A 14962-nucleotide genomic window follows, 5' to 3' on the forward strand; every position below is an offset into this window, starting at 1 on the left:
CTAAACAATATGACAAACAACGATGATTTAGGAAAATCAGGTAGGGGGCTTGGAAACTGTTGGTATCCCAGCATATCCAACAATGTTGGTTATGCATGGGATACAAGAGGCAATTCCTGTGTCTGAGGTAATAAATGCATCATTATGAGTGTATCAACCCTTCAGAAAAAGGAGCCATCGTAGTGTTCGATACGTATCTATCGGACCCCTGAGTAATGATACTTTTTTGTACGCTGGTACATCTAACCCTGTCTACTCATACGCTGATGGCTCCACCCTTCACCCTTCCATTCACTTCCCAGTGTCCATCTCAGCAGTTACTTCAACAAACAAGGGTTGAGGCTGTGGCACACCTAATGTCTGACTTAGCTCGTATCTCTGACTGGGGTAAAAGTAATCTTATTGCTTTTAATGCATCAAAAACTCTGTTCTTACAACTATAAACCCAACAAAATCTTCCACAGGAGTACCCACTAATTGTTTAATAATATCTGGCTCAATCCTGCATCATCCTTAAACATACCGGTACCTGGGGTTTCATTCTATCAGGCTTTATCTTGGAAAGATCATTATACATCTCCTGTAAAATCTGCTCCCAAGAGGTTCGGTGCTAGGCCGTCTCCATACCTTCTTTACCCCTGCACAGTTGTTGACTTTATACACAAGTTTTATTCGCCCCTGTGTAGCGTACAACTCTCATGTGTGGAAAGGCTCCCCATATACAGCTCTTCTCAACAAGGAGGAGTCACAGGCTTTTTGTCTCATTAACTCTCCTCATCTTACTGGCTCCCTTCAATCTATCTTTTGCTGCACTGTTGCACCTTTGTCTCTTTTCTACCACTACCTCAATGGTCACTGCTCCTCTGGACTGTCTGCTGGCATCCCTCTACCACCACAACGGACGCGTAGCACTTATCTAGCAACAAGCTCTCATCCCTCTTCTGTTCAACTCTCTAATGCAAGATTTAACAGTTACTTGCAGTTCTTCATGTATGCAACAGGTCAGCTCTAGAACTGTCTCCCTCTGTCTGTATTTCCTACTTCCTATGATCTCCAGCCTTTCAAACACACTGTGTCCAGGCATATGGAAACAAGAGATCTTGAAGTTGGCTCCCTGTTGTACTATTTTTGTTTTTTCTTGAAGGGAACAGTTTAGGGGCTCTACGACAAGTCCCTGGCTGTCTCGATGAATAACACGCCTCCTCTCAGACTCTGACAGTAAAAAGGAGTTCCTGAAGCACCTCCAGTACACTGTACATGAAGTCTTGCACTGAACTTAGTCATTTGCACTCAGAATTCCATTCTTTTAACACTGCGCACTCTAGTCTTACTTGCAATCCATTGCACCTTAATAAGTGTTGCACTCTGCGCTTAAATCTTTGCACTCATAAATCCATTTTCTTAACACTACACACTCTAGTCTAATCTGTGCTCCATTGAACGTCAATAAACTCAGTGTTGCACTCTGCACTTAAGTCTTTGCACTGAGAATTCCAATTTCTTAACACTACACACTTTTTTTTTTTCACTGCACAACACTGGAAATTCCCGTGTGCTAGTGGCAAGTTCTTGCTGTTTATCCACTGTCAGAGTCTGAGAGTAGCTGATGCAGGTGGCCTAGGGGTGCGTCGCTGGGTTGTGGTGATGGACTACCCACTGCAGACGACTCTGAAGACAGGCGCAAACTCACATCCAGTGGTGACTCACACCATGACTGATGTGCTGGGCTGTGGCTCGGAGGATGAGGGCCTGTCTTGGGGAGGCAATGGTGTGGAGCCAGGGCTGAGCACAGCGGGGGTCATGGGTCTGAAAAAGCTGTCAATGCTTGATTGACGCAAGAAACAACGATTTTCGTGATTAATGATGCGCTGCCTGAAAGTGCACACTTTCTCCACAAGTCCCAAGAGCCCCATCACCCTGTCGCAGTCCGGGTGTTTTTGGTAGTCGAGAACGAACTCTAGGTGTTCCCGGAGTGCGCTCAGCTTGGGGATGGCTGGAGTAGTGTCACGCTGAGAGGAGTCCGCATCATCGTCGGAATCTTCAAACTGGGTATTGACACCTGCAACTGAAGATGTGATCTCAATATCAGACATGGTCTGACACCCAGAATCGCCCTCATCATCATCCAACCACTCACGCACTTCGTCCCCATCAACATCTTTGCCGTGAGCTCGTAGATGTGCATGGAAGTCATCCACGTCAAAACCTAGGAAATCGTGCTCCACATCCGTTCCGAGAAGCAGACGAGACCAACCATTTTCTAGAGTCTTGACAGGGACTTCCTTCCATGCACTGGCCCAGTTGTAGATTGCAGACTTGATGTTGTAGCGGTGAAGGTTTTCCAAAGTCCGCTGGCCTCGCATGTCCCGTCCCTCACTGCACTCGTCCTTGTCCTCGAGAACAACCATCACCTCGTCCAGGAACTTCCGTTGGTACAGCCTCTTCGTTGCCACGATCACTCCTTGGTCCATTGGTTGGATGAGAGCAGTCGTATTAGGTGGCATAAACATGCACCTAATGTGCCCATTCTCAGCCACCAAGTCCTTGTCTCAAGAGTGAGCAGGTGCATTATCGAGGAGAAGGAGGGCCTTTACCTGGTCGAGCGGGTTTCTGTGTCTTCGTCTGGTACCTGATGACCTCCTTGATGAAATGGCGGTGGAACCAGTCTTTTAAAATCTGGGCAGTGAACCATGCTTTCAAAGAATGGTACCAAACGACAGGAAGGACATCCATCACCCCACAAAGACACCGAGGCTGCCTTGCACGGCCAATAATAACAGATTTAAGCCAGTGCATGCCATTAGCACTGGCACAACACAAAGCAGATATCCATTGCTTGGAGAGCTTGCGGCCAGGTACACGCTTCTCCGTCTCCTCAGCTAGAGTGTTTGTTGGCAAAGAACGATAGAATAAACCAGTTTCGTCAGCACTGTAGACTTGACCAAGAGTGAAACCCTCCCTGTCAATCAAGCCCTTCACCTTGTGCCGAAACTCCTCTACTCCATCCTCGTTGGCATCCAAAGCTTCGCCATGAGACTTACGGTTGGTAAGGCCATGTCGTAACTTAAACGCGAAGGCCAACCCTCCGATGCCTTGAAGTCTGGGGCGTCGTGAAGCTGTGTGATCTTCTCAGCAGCAGCCTTCGGCTCCGTGCCACGCACCAGCACGTTGCTGTCGATACCAAATCAATGTGGGGCGGTCGACTTTTGCATACCGGGGAGTAAACATCATCTTCCTCTCCACGTTGTGTTTGTTCTTCAACGAGAAGTCAGCCGTGTACTGCATGAGTTTGTCACGGGATCTCTTGATATCAAACAAATTAGATCGGGCCAGGTTGAATTCATGGAGGATGCGTGAGGTTGACCATCCTGTGTCCACCTTGTCCAATATCTCCCTCTTCTTCTCCAGAGTCAAAACCACTCTCTTCCTCTTCTCAGGCGGCGGGGCCATCATCACACACACTAACAAGAGGCAGGAGAGCAGCAGGAGACCCTGCAGCAGGTAGGGCACCACCACAAAAGCGAGCATGTGGGCGGCCATGATGATGAGCGTGCACTCACAACAAGAGATAGGCGGTAAGTGGGGAGGATGCAGGGGCGCTCACAGCGGCAGAACTATGCACCAAAACACAGCTGGTCTGCACCACGCACGCCGAGTTCAAATTATGGGGGGAAAAAGTCGGATTTCTTTTTTTCTTTTTCTTTTTTTTTTTTTTTTTTTGCGATTTTTGGGCAATTTTGGGAAAATTAAATCCCGGGACCAAAATGTCCGGTAAGTGGGATGTCTGGAAAAGTGGGCGTCCGGATAGTATGGGGATTACTGTATATTCCCTAAGGATGATAATGAACCCACATAACCCCATTCGGAAATTGATATTTTCAGAAATAATGAATTTAAAATTCCAAAAAAACCTACCTTGGATCTTCACTCGGCCACTCCGGGTAAAAAATTCATGCATTCGTACGTGAGTTTCCCTTCCCTTCGACTGCACATGTGTCTAGTAGGTCTGTATCACCCACTCATAGGCCTACTTTAGGCCATGTGATGGTATTCTACCCATGAATTTGAATTGTGGTCTTTGATTCCTTGTGGATGGAAAATTCAAATCCTTCTCGGTATGGCCTCTGAAGAAATAAGACGTGCTGTGTGTCCCGGGTGTGATACTGATTATTTACGGGTGATTAAGCGTTTCCACTCAGAACCTGAGGAGGCTGTTGAGTTTTTTAGAAGACACGGTGTATTACCTTCTAAAGTTTATTGTCCAGATTGTCAGGAACAGTGTAAATTTAGAAAAGACAAACATCAGTGGTATTGTGGTCGGTACAAAAGTACGCAAAAAACCAAGAAACAGGTCCAGTGTAGTTTCTGTGTTTCTGACTACAAAGGAACTTTTTTGGACAACACACACCTTCCTGCTTGGCAAATTACATTGTTCATAAACCATTGGATTCAGAAGTTCTGGAACCACAACGTTATTATCACGTGTTTGAAGTGCCCTACCCCCGGAAGATGATGACTACCCAGATGACCCTCGTCCTGGACCATCATATCTCTAGGGCGAGCATTCCCCATGGTCCGTTTATTTTATGAAGAGCGTTTGGGCGTTGTCCCTCTTGGGGAGTCCCCGTCCCACAGTGTTGCCATACTTTGTACTGGGCACCTTAATCGGATTAGAATAAAGGTGTAAATGACATCTCTCCCTCCCATACACCACTCTCCTCTCTGTCTGTCTGTCTGTCTCTGCATATAGAAATTGCATTTTTTGTAGATGTATTTCTATAAAAAGTCTATACAGTTTTATGAATTATCAGAATTTGAGGAAAAGCCTCCTGACTGACTGTCTCTCTTTATCTAACATTATGTTTGGTTATGACTGATTTATTTTCCACACCATCTCTGAGGTTGAGGAAAAGCCTCCCGACTGTCTTGTTGCGCTCCTATTCAATTTCCACCACACTCCCTCCCTCCCTCCGTCTTGCCTTTTCTTCCTTATCTCCAGCCTCTCCAACCTCCCTCCCTCACTGTCTACCTATCCCCTTTATCTCCATTCACTTTCCCTCCTCTCTCTCCCTCTGTTACTGTCTGTCTGTCAACATTATGTTTTTCTTATGACTGTGATACTTTCCACAGAGTACGATGTTTTATTTGTTCTTTATAATTTCGACTTTTTTCCACACTACCTTTGAGGTAAAAGTCAAGGCATTTTTTTTTTTTTTTTTTTTTAAATCGAGGTTTTCCCCAGAAGGCCTAATCAACAGCTTTTCAGGGAACAACTATAGGTCCTCTGTTTGTCTTCTCTTCTAAAAAATACTTATCTACATTGTAAATAAGTTCTTTTTCTCTACTATGGAGCACACAAGAGCGAGTAGCAGGAGTAAGAGCATCCATCTCAGGTGGCGGCCAGAGTGGAAATGACCTGGATTAACAAGGTCACTCTACCCTTACAAGCGTGGCAACATTGCCAAGTGTTGTGGTATTTATAAAGTCATTGTTATTATTAGAAAAAGAGACATTTATAACACTATACAGCCTTATTAGACAATTGAATATATATATACTGCAAAAAAACTTCATTTAAAAGTAGTAAATAGCTGACATGAGACAGAGAGGTGAACATGTTTGGCAGAGAGGCGCCCGAGGAAATTCCCAAGAGGGACAACGCCTAAACGTGCTTCATAAAATAGACAGATAATAGGATAGGTTAGGTTATTGGGTTAGGTTTAGTGTGTTCAGTGAGGTTTCATTAGGTCTGTTTGGAAAGGCTTGGTTAGGTCTGTATGGTTAGGTGGTTAGGTTTGGTCACTTCGGTTACGTTAACGGGTGGTGCAGTATATTTTTCTGGTGGTTTTTGATGTGATTTGAGTTGTTTTTTTACTTCATTTTTTTCAGAAAATGCTTGATTTCACCTACTTGTCTAATCAAAGTTCATGATTGGAAAAGAGGGGAAATGAGGCATTTCTGACAAAAATGAAGGTCAAAAACATTCGAATCGCATCAAAAACTGCCAGAAAAATATATTGCACTACCTGGGGGGTGTATTGTCCACTTGTAAAAATTTACCAGTATAAAGTTTAATTTTTAAGAGGCAGTCCTCCGTCTCCTTAAGGGTTACCCAAGTTATTTCCTTCCTTCTATTGGGCTGTGTTGTTCTCTCTCTCTCTCTCTCTCTCTCTCTCTCTCTCCCATCTCACCCATATGACAAAAATGAAAAAGGAGAGGTTATGGAAGAGTGCTAAGAACTGCTTAAGTTCAGTCATGAGCATATTTTCAGTGTCTGTTAGTTGGATAATTTTTTAAAAGATTATGAATTCTTTCAACAGTTTGACATTCAAGATGCAGAGCATGACATTCATTATAAAGTGGTGGCAATTTTATGTCTAGTCTGGGTAAAGGAGAGGGACTAAAATTCAGGAACAAAACAACCTGATTGGTAAACGTCTGTAAGACCTCCCGAGTAACACACTGACTCCCGGTAAAAATGACAATCAACACAGTAAATTGAATTGTCTTGCACAATTTATTGCTACTGTGCTATCCTGATTATAGCTGTCGTGTACAGCAGAGAGTATAGGCAAGCAAGAACAAATACAGTGTATGAAAACCACCACCGTATGAGCCAAGGCCTATGTCGCCTACACTTCACCCCTAGAACCTCTGAAAGATAATTAGTTTCTACACTCGAGTTACCAGGCACAGAACCTACATAGTTCCTGGTAAGTTTATGTAAACTGCACAATACTCTGCAATACTTACTTTCCTTCTGATATCCGGAAGCAAGGCGTGCAAATGTGACAGCCCGACAAGCACAGAACCTGGTCCAGTTCCACGTAAGCTTTTCGTAACTGAAGTGCTTTGGACACACTAATTTCTTTCCAGAAAATGTTGCCAGTCATGTAAAATAAAAGAATAATAAAATACTTCGTAACATAATACGAAGTGTTTTCCTAATTACATTATATACAGAACAGTACCAACAGCACGATGTGCCATATTTATTGACGTCATTTCAAGTTTGACTCAGGTATGATCAAATGAAAACTGTGTGGAAGGAAAGAAAGACGAATTATATATTGCCTATTTTCTTGAAATCTACAAAGTGGAGTCTAGTTTCTAAGCGGGAAACTGAAAATTCTGTGATTTCGAATTATAGATTGATTTTAAAGTTGCTTTCATATCGATTCCCTTCGTACTTGCATTCTCGAGGAGAGAACTAGTCTACTCATGCAAGGCATGCAGACCTGGGTAGCGTTAAAACTTTCGATGTCAATGGTGTGCGTTGGAGAAATTTCCTTGATACTGTTGATACCGCTTTCCCTACAGGTGAAAATGTTCGTACTCATATTCAGGGAGGCTTGCTCGACCATGTAGTTTTGCTCAACTTTGAAACAGGTCCTGCTGAAACTCCTATGTACTCAGGTATTTACTCAATGATCATTTCGCTCTAGAAACTTTTCTTACATTATGTGTTATGCTAGGTGCTCTTAGGCCGACTTCTCGTCCTTAAAACACTAGCTAGGCCTACTAAGCCGGGGTTCTATTTCGAGACCGGAACTAGAAAACATAAGAGGAACAGGGCATAAAAATTCGGCTGACCAACCTTACATGCATATTGCCTTACGAAATACCCACCACGACGAAACACCACCAAGAAGTCGCGACACCTACCCCAGGAGGAGACAACAGAGGGGCTCTGAGTACCCAGACAGTGTGGGCCTATGTCCCCTACTACCTTGCGCCCTTATTCCTCGCAATGAGCCTGGCTTGGTCCGTTACCCTCCAACCGGACCAGCCCTCACCAGGTTGAGGGTGGGGCTGATACTTCAGTCCCAGACAGCACCCGAGTGACGGCCATTAACCGCACTAGGCTCGGGACGGCCACTAGCCCCTCATTAGCTGCATTTCCCCCTCTGCAGAAGCCAGTGACGGCCACTAGCCACACTAGGGGAGAGACGGCCACCATCCGCTCTCCTTCTGCAGCTGCCTCTGGGAGCCGGACCTCAGTGATGGCCATAAGCCTCACCAGCAGGCAGGTGATGGCCACTAGCCACACTTTGCCTGTCATTCCCTCCCCTCCCTGGACCTTGGTGATGGCCATTAGCCGCACCTGTGAGCAGGTGATGGTCATCAGCTGCACTTCACCCACAGTCCACTTGGAGAACAAGGCCCCAGCAACAGCCACTAGCCGTGCCAGAGCTGCGCTTCGCTTCGCAGGGCCTCGGTGACGGCAATTAGCCACACCTGTGGACAGGTGATGGCCACTATAACAGCACCTTGCCCTCAGTCCTGTCAAGGAGCCAGGCCCTGGTGACGGCCACTAGCCACACTCACAGGAGAGGGATGGCCACTAGCTGCCCTCCCCCTGTTGCCCTTAATTGGGACCTTGGCGATGGCCACCAGCCATGCCAGAGAGAGACCAGACACCACCCACCTCTCGCCCCCTGTGACTTCCCCTCTGGAGGACGTCCCATGCTTGGCCCACCCCTCCTGCAGCCGAGCAGGACACCCCACCTGTTCTCCCCACAGAGGAAGCCCCCAGGAGGAATTATCCTGTCTGGAGGAGGTCTGGTAAGGCCCCATTGTGACCCCGGGAGTACAAGCAGTGCAGCCAGTGCCCAGACGAGACCACCCGCTGTCGGATTCCCGAAGGAGAGGACAACACAGGCCACCCCTGATGGCAACCGGACCTGAGGGAGACCACAGTCCCCAGACTCCCCAAGGAGCCCCCAGGACGTGACTTCCCCAGCCCCAGAGGAAGACGACCTCCTCCCCATGGTGGGTGCAGACAAGCACGCCTACTCTCCCTATTAAGTCCCAGCCCTGAGGACCGAACGCCCCACCGAGACCCCACTAGAAAAGGGCCCCTCTCCACACCACCCAGCAGCCCACTTCAGGTGACGCGGCCCCCGAGAGTAGTTCCGTGCCCTCTGAGGGAAGGCACACCTGACGGGACCTCTCACACACCTGGCTGACACCTGTAGGAGCCATAGCCCTGTCAGAATCCTCCTGCCTACATAGTGACTTTGTGCCTGAATAGTGTATTGTGCCTTAACTGTATTTACGTTGTATTCAGTGCTGTGAGAATTTAAGAGAATACACATATAAGGTTGATTGACCAGAGTTTTTATGCCCTATTCCTCTCGTGGTGTATTCTAGTTCCGGTCTTGAAAGTGAACCCCGGCTCAACAGCTAGTGTTATTAGGGTGAGAAGTCGACCTAAAAACACCTAGCATAACACCTTAATTACAATCTTTACAGTACAACAACAATGATACACATACTGTATACAGGTTAAGGGGGACACAGTCAGGCTGACAGATCCTGGCCCGGGCTGCTGTGGGGCTAGGCTGCTTACAGGTGGCACCCGGGGGTGGGAGGTAACTCCTCAAGCGTGTCTTCTCGTAGGAGGCACGGGACTGCTGCCAGGGATGATGTCATCTGGACGGGTCTGCTGGTTAGCGTGGAGGGAGGCCCTTTCCTGGTGGGGCCTTGGCCGGAAGGTGGCTTTCTGGACTGGGGCCAAACAGGGCCAGCAGGCGTGCTGGCCTCCGCCTGCTCTTGGAAGAGGGCCGTCTGTAGGTGGGGCTGGGGAGGTCACGCCTCAGAGTCCTAGGGGTGCCCCTGGGTGTCTGGGGGCTGCGGTCTTTGCAGGGTAGGACCGCCGTCAGGAGCTGCCTGTGGCATCCCTTCCTTGTGGAGTCCATCAGTGGAGGGCGTCGTCCAGGGGTGGGCTGCAAGGCATGGATCCCCAGGCTCGTGATGGGCCGTCGCCACAACTCCTCGGGGGGACTGCACCTGTGAGGAGAGAGAGAGAGAGAAGCGTCCCACTCGGCCTCTGGATGGGTGGTGGGCCAAGTGAGGGACTTCCTCTAAAGGGATAGTCTCAAGGGCTGTGGACAAAGGGCATACAGTGGCCACCCCTTCCTGGCCGGTGTGTACAGTGGCCATCGCCCCGTGTCCTTAGAGACAACAGCTGAAGTGTGTACAGTGGTCACTTCCCACCCGGTGGGTACAGTGGCCATCATTGCAGGGCTGCTCCCTAAGGAGGTAATAGACGAAGGGTGTACAGAGGCCATCCCTTCCTTCCCAGTGTGTACAGTGGCTATCACCACAGGGCTGCAAGAGGTAACAGCAGAAGGGCATACAGTGGCCGTCCCTTCTCCAGTGCATACAGTGGCCGTCACTGCAGTGCTGCTTGGGACTGTGCTAAGACGAGTCCCACCCTGATCCTGGCAAGGGCTAGCCTGACTGTGATGTAGTCTGCCGGGACTGTGTCCTGCTGGTGGCCATGTTGAAGGGAAGAGGGGTACAGGGTCCTGGGGAACGCTCATCTCGCTCTGGCCTTGTGCTCTCCTTATGTGCCTCCCCGTGGTCTCCTGGGGTGGGTGTGGGGCCGTGGGTCCTTCCTGAGATGGGTTTGTGACACCTCTCCCAGGGCTTCCCATGGGGGCAGGCATTTCACCACGGTCAGCAGGGAGAAAGTCATGTCCCCGTGGCTGGAGGTGGTAGGTGTCTAAGGTTGTGGTCCAATGTGCCATTGTGAGGTGACAAAGGAGGGTGGTCCAGTGGTGGGTGAGCTGGTTGGGCTCCTGGTGCGGAGCATAGGTGATGTGGAGGGTGGAGGTGTGTGGTGTCTGCAGAAGGAGGTGGAGTAGTTGAGATGTCCCCCAGATTCGTTGGTATTGTCCCTGGGTGGGGGACCAAATGCCGTATCGTACATTCATCTCTGGGAGCGGTGAGTAGTTGAGCTCTCCCGGCTGAATGCTGGTGACAGGTGAGGTGGCCGGGGTTTTATGGGAGCTCCTAGGGCAGGTGCCAATCCTTTCCCCGGGGGACTGAACAGGTGGAAACTTCCACTGCGCCTGATGCATTCTCATTGTGATGGGAGCTGTGTTGGGTATGGTGGGGCTTGTTGGGAATGGTTGTGGTGATGTTGGGGATGTGGGTGAGGGCATCACTGCATACTTGGTTGGTGGGCGGGTGAGGCGGCCAGATCTGGTCGTGGTGGTGGTGGTGAGGACGGGCATGGGTGGCAAGGTGGTGGGGCCACGTGGTACATTGGCTGTTCATGAGTGGGTGGTTGAACGCCGTGGTGGAGTACGTGGGATGGTGGTGGGCGTGGGGTTGGTGCGTGAGGCGTGCATGTGGGGAGATCGTGTGGGCGTAGGGGTGGTGGCAGGTGGTGATGTGATGGATGCTCGTGGTGTATCGGCCTGATGTGGGCGGTGGGTTGATTGTTTAGGTGGTGTAGTGTGAGAAGTGGTGGGCTGGGGAGTGGTTTGGCGTTAGCAGTGGGTGGAGAGTAAGTATGGGTGGGGGAAACTTCAGTGGGCATGGGGGTGGTGTTGGGTGATGTGCGGTGTTGGTGTTGTAGTGGGGTAATGGGGGGTGGGTGGGGGTGTCCCAGGGCGTCCCGGGGGATCGTCCTGCATGTCTGGTGGTGGCGGCATGGCAGCAGGAGGTGAGGTGTCAGGTGAGGTCGCCGGTGAAGCGTTGGGGGCCCATGGGGATGGTGTGGAACATGGGGAAGGTGGGGTGGGGGAGGTGTTGGTGGACAGGGGGGTGCGTGAAGGTGAGGAGGAGGAGGAGGGTATAATGAGTCAGAGGAATGTTCCGGGATGACGGGAGGTGGTGGGGTGGCGTGGTGGGGGTTGGAGTGGGTGCAATCTGGGTGAGTGTTGACTTGTGGGGCACGAAACAGTCGCACGTGGAGGTTTTGGTACGTGCATGTGGTGCTGGATAGTGACTTGATAGGGGTTGGGAATGTTGACGACGGTGTAGGGTCCCTTGAATCATGGCGAGACTTTGCTCGGGACTTGCAGGCGTGCTACCACTACCGAGTCTCCAGTCTTGTATGGGTTGGGTGTTGTGATGTCCGGCTGTAGGTCTTGATGTTTTTGCAGGTGGTGCAATCGTCTTTTGAGGTAATGAAGGGAGTTGGATGCGGGGAGTGGGGAGGGTGGTTGGAGGAGGTGTCAGAGGGATAGGAGCAGGAGGTTTCTCCAAACACCCATTCGTGGGGGTGATCCCGTCGTCTCTTGGGCCGGTGTTTATACCCCACTGTATTATTTTAACATGTGCCACCCAATCCTCGTTGTCTGTCTCTGTATTTGGGCCCACACTTGGTTGAGAAGGGTGCGATGGCTCCTTTCACACACTCTGTTCCCTTGGGGCCAGTGGGGGAACATGGTGGCTAGTTCCCTCCAGATCTTGCAGGTAAATTCTGGGGCATTGTCTGAGTGAAGGGCTTGGGAAATACCAAAGTACAGGAAGACGTGGCGGACGAGTGCTTCGGCTACGGCCATGGCGTGATGCTCCTTGGCTGGGCAGACGATGAGGAATTTTAAATAGATGTCCACAAATGTTATAATGTATTTGTACCCAGCTTTGGGTGACAGGGGCTCGACTACGTCAGGGGCTGCCTGCGGCATCCCTTCCTCCGGAAGTCCGACAGCAGGTGGTCTTGTCTGGGCGCTGGTTGTACTGCACAAATCCCCGGGCTCAAGATGGGGCCTGGCCAGACCTCCTCCAGGCGTAGCTTCTGGGAGCTGCCTCTGTGGGGAGAGAGGGAGGAGTCTCCCGCTTGGCCTCTGGGGTGGTGGGCCAATCAAGGGACGTCCTCCGTGGGGGATGATACAGGGGTAGGGGGCGAGGGACAGGCGGTAACCGTACCCTCTCTGGCGGGGCTGGTGGCCATCACCAAGGTCCCAAGGGTAGCAAGTACAGAGCGGCTGGTGGCCATCTCCTACCTGCCGGTGCAGCTAATGGCCGTCACTGAGGCCCTGTTATGTGAAGTGCGGCTAGTGGCCGTCACTTGCCTACCGGTGCGGCTACTGGCTGTCACCAAGGTCCTATTCCCTGAGAGGACTGCAGGCAAGGTACAGCTAGTGGCCATCACTTGCTTGCTGGTGTGGCTAGTGGCCATCACCTAGGTCCTTCTCCCAGGAGTGACCGCAGACCAACAGCGGGTGGCGACTGTCTCTTCCCTAGAGCAGCTAGTGGCCGTCACTTGGCTCTGCGGAGAGGGAGATGCAGCTGTATACAAGAGGTCGGTGGCTGTCTCTTTCCTAGTGCAGCTAGAGGCCGTCACTTGGGTGCTGTCTGGGGCTGTAGTGTAAGCCCCAACCCGAACCTGTCGGGCACTGGTCCGGCTGGAAAGTAACCTCCCGGGGCTGCAAGGTTGAATTTGGCTTGTCTGAGGATTAGAGGGATGCAAGGTAGTGGGGGACGTAGGCCCGTCTGGCCCTGGTCCTCTATGTGCCTCCCGGTGGTCTACTTCTGGGGTGGGTGTTGCGCCACCACATTCGTGGTGTTCTGTCGAGGTGGGCAATTCAATTCCTATATGGGAAGGAACCCATGTGAAGTGGACTTTATGACCTGTTTTCAATACACCGGATGGTTGATAGACATCTATTGGCAATATCACAGTCTGTAGGAGTAGCAGACAGTAATTCGTAGAGCTCCTTGACTATCCACAAAAAAGTACACATCCTTGGATAAAGACAACACGGTCTAATCCCTCTTCTGTCGAATATAGTTCTGCCCGTGTGGAAGAGAGTCAGGGAGCCTTTTTCAAATTACAGTGGCCACGTACTGAGTGTGCGATTCAATACTCCCTAATGAACAGCCCATATTTTCCCCTGTACCTTGAAGTAAAGTCCATATGTAAGGATCAAAATTAAAACTGAAATCTTCAGTAGCTCAAATTAACGAAATATACTACAATTTGTAATGCTGTGTTTTTAAGGCGACTTCTCGTCGTAAAAACACTAGCTACTGAAGCGAGGTCCTCTTTCTAGACCGGATGTAAAGCACTAACAAAGGAACAGGACATAAAAACCAGACAGTATACCGTATCACATCTATTACCTAGGTCCTACTCATAACAGTACACATAGAATGATATTTAGGATACAGAGACACAGAGATACAGAATTAACACTTGGCTTCACAGAATGGTCATATGCATTATCACTATTACACAGGGAGATCGCGGGTATTCTTTAATAGGGTTCTTATGTCACTTGGAGGTAATATATAAATGGGGTCATTCACTTTAGGTTCTTTAATGGGATTCTTATGTCACTTGGAGGTAATATATAAATGGGGTTGTTCACTTTAAGAATACACGAGATTGAGAGTCTGATTTAGGGATATTACTATAATAGAGGTAGGGTGCGGATAGCGACACTCGACACTGTCACCTGGTCACGGGGACACGTACACTTATCTTTCAACTCGCCCGCGCTCCTACCTCTAGACTCACAGAAAACTCCCTGGTTCTTTGATGTGGGGAGGGACTAAACCAATTTACAAAAATACACTTTCTGCCCTGATAGCACTAGATTCTAGTGGGCCACTGTTTAATATATTCTACTGTGTAGGCACTGTCACTGTTCTCCTGGTCACTGTCACTGTCACTGTTTCCCCTTGTTTCCTGGGTTTAGTAATATCACTGTTGCACTTAGGATACAGGGAGGCTCCCCCGTCTGGGGGCCTCGACCTGAGAGGCAGCCCTCGTATTAGGGCCGCGCCGGTGGGGTGCAGGGAGGCCCTGTGGTCTGGGGGCCTCGACCTGATAGGTGGCCCTCAAGACTGGGGCCGAACAACCGGAGCAGTCGGGCCTGTTTCCTTTGACTCCGGGGAGTGAGGGAGCCTGGATCGCCTTCGTCGTGGGTTGTGGAGTCGGGCCTGGGCGTCCTGGGACTGCGGGTACCAAGAGGGAGAGGCGCTGTCAGGACTGGACTGCGGCAGTGTCTCCTCGGGGCTCCAGCAGGAACAAGGAACTCCCGGGTGTGGGCGGTAGGTCCGATATCGGGCCTTGCCACCACTCTAATGTCTCATCCGGGACTATATTCCCGGATGGCGACGAAGGGCTCCCCGAAGGGAAAGAGGCTAGAGGAGGACTCACGCTGCCCGTGGTCTCTCGAGTGTGTCTGGAGGCCTGAGCCGGGGATCTCCTTCC

The 14962-nt window shown here is 50.2% G+C and overlaps 1 protein-coding gene across 1 annotated transcript in view; it reads right to left on the bottom strand.

The window, feature by feature from the left end:
• The window catches only part of RtcB (RtcB RNA ligase), a 144139-nt gene extending 137298 nt beyond the window's left edge, over positions 1–6841 (bottom strand). Inside the window, exon 1 of the mRNA XM_080277926.1 lies at positions 6754–6841. The gene's annotated coding sequence lies outside the window, so the exon portion shown is untranslated. The remainder of the gene's footprint in view (positions 1–6753) is intronic.
• Positions 6842–14962: the final 8121 nt, after the last annotated feature.

This window comes from Coenobita brevimanus, chromosome 71, assembly GCF_032717465.1.
Source record: "Coenobita brevimanus isolate Jiangsu-jjx chromosome 71, ASM3271746v2, whole genome shotgun sequence".
NCBI classification, from domain to species: domain Eukaryota; kingdom Metazoa; phylum Arthropoda; class Malacostraca; order Decapoda; family Coenobitidae; genus Coenobita; species Coenobita brevimanus.